Source organism: Sciurus carolinensis, chromosome 11 (genome assembly GCF_902686445.1).
Source record: "Sciurus carolinensis chromosome 11, mSciCar1.2, whole genome shotgun sequence".
In the NCBI taxonomy this organism is placed as follows: Eukaryota; Metazoa; Chordata; class Mammalia; order Rodentia; family Sciuridae; genus Sciurus; species Sciurus carolinensis.
The window spans coordinates 130462143-130469299 of NC_062223.1; the positions used below are offsets into that span (position 1 = coordinate 130462143).

The 7157-nt window shown below is 36.5% G+C and overlaps 1 non-coding gene across 1 annotated transcript; it reads right to left on the reverse strand.

The window, feature by feature from the left end:
- Positions 1–6218: 6218 nt before the first annotated feature.
- Positions 6219–6294, reverse strand: Trnai-uau (transfer RNA isoleucine (anticodon UAU)). The gene has a single exon. It is a non-coding gene; the product is annotated as a tRNA-Ile (tRNA).
- Positions 6295–7157: the final 863 nt, after the last annotated feature.

Sequence of the window (7157 nt, forward strand, 5' to 3'; positions counted from 1 at the left end):
AATTCCTTTACATTAGTTGCACATAATATCACCTTATTGTCATTTTAATATACATTTATATTTTGTTAGTCTGCTTTCCTTCCCTGTGACAAAATAACTGACAAAATAAACTTAAAGGAGGAAAGATTTATTGTGTTGCATAGTTTAGATGTTTCAGTCCATGGTTATTGTCCCCATTGCTTGGAGTTTTTCAACTTTCCTGTATAACAGTGGTTTTCATTTCATACTTACTTTTGAAAGAATTTTCACTGGTCCAAGAATTGCAGTTTCATGTTTTTTTTTTTCCCCTTTCAATACTTTAGACTTTGGTTTGCATTGTTTTTAATGGAAACTGTGCTCTCATTCTTCATTTTGTCCCTCTTTGTCATATATGTGTTTCCGGCTGCTTTTAAGATTTTCTATTTATCATTGCTTTAAGAAATTTAGCTTACAAATTTGTTCATTTTTTTGTGCTTGGGATTTGTTGAGATTCATGAACCTGTGGAATTACGGTTTTTGTAAAATTTGGAAAAATTTCAGACATAATTTCTTCAAATATTTTTGTCTGTCTCTTTCATGTCTCTTATCTTGGTAGCTCCAATTATACATGTATCAGATCACTTATAAATTTCTTGCAGCTCACTGATGTTAATTTCCCCCCAGTCTTCTCTATTTCTCATTTGGGTTAGTTTTGTTGTAATGTATTCAATTCTATTACTCTTTATTTCAGACATTATCTTTTTCTAATTTCTAGAAATTCACTTTGGGTGTTGAAAATTTATCTTCTATGTCTCTATTTAACATGTTAAAATTTTCATCTTGTTTCTTAAACATGGGATATAGTACAAACAACTGTTTTAATATCTTTGTCTACAAATTCTATCATATTTTAAATATGAGTCAGTTTAGATTTATTAAATTTTCTCTTTATTAGGGAATGTATTATTCTGCTTCTTGTCTTGCCTGATAATTTTTACCTAGATGTCAGACATTACAAATATTACATAGTTGGGTGCTTAGTACTTTTGTATTCTTATCAATATACTTGAGTTTTGTTCTGAAATACTTTTAAGTTACTTGGAAACTATTTGATCTCCTCAGGTCTTATTTTTAAGCTCTGTTAAGCAGATCAAAGAAGCATTTAATCTGAGGCTGATATTTTTTCACTACTACTTAGGCAAAAATCTTCTGAGTACTATACTTAATGCACTGTGAATTATGCGTTTTCCATTATTACTGGGAGAAATAGACTTTATTCCCAGTCATATGTAAACCACATGTTCTGTTCTTTCTAATCTATTTGGTTGATTCCCTTTTGGTCTTGGATAGCCTCCTTTACTTGCATTTGACAATCAGGCTGTTTAATCTGATGCAGATCTCTAGAGTTCCTTCTGTACAACTCTCTCCTTGCTGGTACTCTGCCCTTCTGAATTCCAGTTGCTGTGATCTCTCTGTGATATTAACTCCATCTCCTTAATCAGGGTAAGTGTGCTGCACCCTCCTTAGATTCCCTGGTGTGCCATGACTGAATACTCTCTCCAGGCAGTAACTTGAGGCAATGACAAAACTAATTTTATTGGTTTCTCTTTCTCAGAAATCATTGTCTCTTGAATTTTGATGTCTAATGTCTTTCAAACCATTATTCCATTTATTTGTATTTTTAAGGTGTTTTAGATAGGAGATTTTATCCAATTTCTTCTACTCCTTCTAGTCTCAACATTCATGTTTTGAGTGTTCTGGGACACTGATAAAAGGGCAGGACAAGATACAACTCTGCCTAGAATTCATTATGTCTCAGGTGGACTGAGGATACTGTTCCCTCTGCAGAGAACACTATTCTACATACTGGTTACCTAATTAACTTTTATTAGTCCTCTATATCTCAATCCACACATGACTCCAATAGGAAGCCTGTCCTATGAACATCGGTCCTCTTTATCTTCCCCTTTTCGGTTGTTCCATGGTATTCCGTACTTTTCTGTTAGCCACACTAATTTACAGGTATAATTTCTTTTCTATGTCTTTCTTCATGGCCAGGTAGTAAACTCTATGATGACAGAGTCATGTCTTATTCCCTAATGAGTCAAAGTAGATGTTCAGTAAAAGTTTGTTGAATAAATAAATAGGAGGAAGTGAAAGCTATGTGTATGGCAGGGGCAGAGGTGCCTGGTAAGTGATTGGTACTTAGAATAAACATTAATTGTTGCTGGTGTGAACCACATAGTAGCTGACCAAACTTACTAACCAGAGCATATAAAAGCATATCTCAAATATGTCCTAAAAATTCCACTAATAATTCAGGTTTGGGGAAAGGGGAAACTATAAAGGAATGATGTCCTTCATACATAGAATGGTGGAGCAGAGGGAATTAGTAAAATTTGGTTGTTATTACTGTGACTTTATCTGTCTTTATAGGTTGATAATATCTGGGGATAGTCAGACTACAGATATTTTATTATCATAACATGTAAACTTATTTAGGATGAACATGTATTTTTATTTATTTATAATTTTTCTCAGACCCCGAGACATAGACTCTATGAATTTAGGTACCTGGTTTATCTAGTTCTCTTTCCCATTCCTATTTCTAAAGCAGTCTTTTTCATATAGTAGTCATTCAATAAATATTGGTCAAACATATGAATAAGCTATCATTACACTACTTTAATTCTTGTTAAGTAGTATGCTAAACTACTACTTTTTCCTCCTGTTTGTTTATTTATTAAAACAAGATTAAGTGGAAATCAAAAGACATTCTCTCTTAATTTATCATGCCTGTAGGGATTCTAGCTAGAGATTAAAATGGTTTCACTAAGGCTCCAATGTCCACCTGGTGGCAGCGTAACTTAATCACAGTCAAATTACCTCAGAGGCAATTAGCAGCTTTCCTGCAGCTGAGCTTGACAACTCATGTACAGAAGCCTGTGGATTCCCACATGTCCACCCAGCTCCTGGCTCTGGGGACAAAGATGCACCATATTAATCAGTGGGGAGACAGTCTTAAGGTCCTGTAGGGAAAGAGACACCCTGCTGAGAGAATGCCAGGGTCCTGTCAGAAACATCACTGCTTTGTCACTTATTTCAAATTTCTGGTTGTTTTTGGTCCCAAATCAAAAATAGCAAGAGGAAGTTTTCCTGCCCCATTATGGAGGTTTAAGGGATAAACAGTAGCTTGTGCAGAGCTGGGTGTGATGGAAACAGAATGAACGAGGATTCATGTTCCACATGAGATCAAGTCATAGGGGACTGCCAGGGTCTACACAACCTAGAGTGTAGATTGTTCAAGAGGAAAGGTTGAGAGATGACTGTGGGAATCATGCAAGAAATGGCTGAACAGACAAACCAAGGACAGGTAGTGTGGGAAAGCATCTGTAGCACTGGTGATGAGGGCAGAGAGAATAGTTTCTAGGGTGACTGGACATAGACCAATAGGATGTGACTCTTTATGTAACTCTACCAAGTAGAAAAGTGAAGCGCATGTTAGTTCTTGCTGCCTAAGTGTGGGCATCACCTGGCCACTCTCTCAGGGCTATCTTGGCTCATGATCACAGAATGTGTTCTAGAGTGGAAAGGATGGACTCTATTTTGTCATGGGATTTGATATGTCGATTAGAGTAAAGAACAACAGTCAAACATTAGTGCTATTTCTTAGCCATGGTTGCTATCATTATCAGTGAATAATGAAACAGAAACCACTCTGTGTATCTTAAGCATGGAAAGAACTTATAGACAATTTTGGTGCTTCAAAGTGATTGGAATTGTTTCAAGACTAGAATCAAGGGTTGGGATCATCAAGTGCAAGGATATAATACCAGACCCACCATCCAGGCAATCAGAAAGCTAGCTTCCCTCTCAAATACCTCCTGATATGAAGTTGGAGCTGCACGGTGAAATGTCACATATGACTGCCATTCATGCATCTTGATCCTCATGTTTTTAGGTTTTTACCTGCCAGCATAAACAGTAACAGGTAGATGGCCTCTGCTCCCATCCATCTTCTGTGTTGTTCAAGTGTATCCAATTGCCAAAACCTAAACTGCATGCAGAATCTGAGGGTCCGAGAAAGATGATATTTTGTTTTTGTTTTTAGCATTTCGTTTTCTGCAGAAGGGCTGGGATTATGGTGGGGAAAGAGAAGCACTCATTCCATTATATAGAGGTGCTCAATCTCAGGGTCACACAAGCACCGGCATCCACTTCATAAGGAATACTGTGATGATCCAGAGAGATAAATCCTTTACAGAACTTAGTATAGTGTTTAAAATACATGGATGCTCAATAATTGCTAGTTCAATCATTGCTAGCTGAAGGGGAGAAAGGGAAATAACATAGATTTCCCTACTCTTGTGAATTCCCTTCAAGGAATCTTCTTTGATGAATCTCTAGCCTTACCTTACATGAGCTTTTGAAGGGTTGTGAGAAATATGTGAAATACTAGTGTTTCTTCCAAAGTGTTCTTTTTTTCTATTTTCCTTTTTTACACAGTCTTTCAATACTACACACTTCAACTCAAGTCACCAAAATTTTGGGAGATACCCAGCAGCAACCAATTCTGTAGCAGACATGAACTGGGTGTCTAACTTAATTCTGATATAATCTACCTGGAGATAAGATCAGATCCTAAAGAATGAGTGCTCTGTCCAACAAGACTGCCCTTAAGTTCAGATGCCAGTTGAAAGCCTAGTCCCCTAGAACTTCTAACCAGCCTGTTACAAATTAGCATTCTGCAAACTCCTCCTCTATTTCAATTGATTTACTAGAGCATCCTACAGAAATACTTTGTGTTTTCTAATTTGTTATAAAGAATATTATAAGGGGTATAGAGGAATCATCAGATGGAAGAAATGAGTAGGGTAGGGTATGTGAGAAAAGATATGGGGTTTCCCTGCCCTCTCTCTGGTACACAACCTTCCATGAAACTGCACATGTCCAGCTACCCAGAAGTTCCCTGGACCTTGTAATTTGGGTTTCTATGGAAGCTTCATTACATAATCATGAGTGATTGTCTATTGATGAGCAACTCAGCCTTCAGTCTTTCTCCTCTCCATGGAATTTGAGGGGGAGATGAAAGTCCCAACTCCCTAATAATGCCTAGGTCTTTCTGGTGACCTATTTAGAGACCTCCAACCACCAGTCATATTATTAACACTCAAAATACACTCACCACTTCTGAGACACCAATGTTTCTAGGAGTTGTATGCCAGGAAACAGGGATGAAGTCCAAATAAGCATTTTATAATATCACAAGAGTGATGGTGAAAGAGTCAGCCTGGTCACATTTTAGCAAGTCCTTACTCATTGTACAACACATGTTTAGAATCAGTGGGTCCTTATTATTTTTTCCCTAAGTTTTGAGGTTTTAGCAGGAAGAAAAGACCCTGTAATAATGTAACAAGCCTGCCTAATTCTTCCACACATAATGGTAGCCTCTTTTTTTATTTTCAACAAATGGGATACATGTTGTTTCTCTGTTTGTACATGGAGTAAAGGCATACCATTTGTGTAATCATAAATTTACATAGGATAATGTTGTTTGATTCATTCTGTTATTTTTTCCCTTTCCCCCACTTCTCCCACCCCTCTTTTTCCACTGTACAGTCCTTCCTTCCTTCATTCTTGTCCTCCTCCCTAACCCTAACCCTAAACCTAACACTAACACTAACCCCTCCCACCCCCCATATGTGTCATCTTAAGTTCAAACATTATCAAGTTTCACTTAACTAGTATTTGAAACATAGGTACTCCTGGTATTGATAGCACTAATCTATGACCAGTGACATCTTATATAAATACAGAAAGTATTTTTAGATGGAAAAGAAGTAGAGAGAGAATCTAATCCATGAGGAAGACAGGAAAGAGATTTAAACTGAAAAATGGGTCAGTGGTCACTATAGAAGTCTGAGTCATAGATAAATGACTCTAGAAAAATAATTTCATCTTTTTTATTTCAACTTCTGTAACCTTCAAAATAATGTAGAACAGTCATACAATTTTTGAAATTTACTGTGAAGGTGGAACCTTTTTTGGTAGGCAGATACCAGAGGTTGAACCCGGGGGCACTTAACCACTGAGCCACATTTCCACCCTTTTTTTATTTTGAGACAGGGTTTTGTGAAGTTACTTGGGGCTTTAGTAAGTTGTTGAGATGACTTTGAACTTGCAAGTCTCCTGACTCAGCTTCTGGAGCCGCTGGGATTACAGACATGTACCACCATGCCTAGGTGGAAACATTTTTTTTTTGGGGGGGGTGCTGGGGATCGAACCCAGGGCCTTGTGCTTATAAGGCAAGCACTCTACCCACTGAGCTATCTCCCCAGCCCCATTTTTATACCTCTTTTCCAAAAGAAAAAGTAAAGGAAATTATTTCATACCACACATGAAAATAAGTTCCAGGTAAATGTTAGATTAATACAAAAGTAAAATAATCAATTTTTACAGGATAACATGGGAGATTATCTTTATTGTTTGAATAGACAAAGTTCTTCAAAAGAAAACAAAATACTTTTTTATTTTTATTTTATTTATTATCATTGTCACATACATATATGTAAATAAACAATATACAATGCTGTTATTTATTTATTTTTAATTTTAATTTTTTTGTTCTAATTAGTTGTACATGACAGTAAAATGCACTTGTACACTTTGAAAGATCATACATAAATGAAGTGTAATCTCTCACTTTTCTGATTATACAAATGTAGGGTCACATCAGTCATGCAGTCATATATGTACATGAGGTAATAATGTCTGTTTCACTTGACTATCATTCCTATCTCCATACCCCTTCCTCTACCTTCACTCTCCTCTACCTAATGTAAAGTAACTCTATTCTTCCCTACACTGCCTACCCCCACTCATTGTGAATTAGCATCTGCATATTGGAGAAAACATTCAACTTTAGTTTTTTGGGGTTTGGCTTATTTCACTTACCATGATATTCTCCAGCTCCATCTATTTACCAGAAAATGCCATAATTTCATTCTTCTTTAAAGCTGAGTAATATTCCATTGTATGTATATACCACATCTTCTTTATCCATTCATCTGTTGAGGGCATCCAGGTTGGTTCCATAGTTTAGCTATTGTTTAATCTGCTATAAACATTGATGTGGCTGTGTCACTGTGGTATATTGATTTTAAATCCTTTGGGTATAAACCAAGGAGTGGGATAACTGG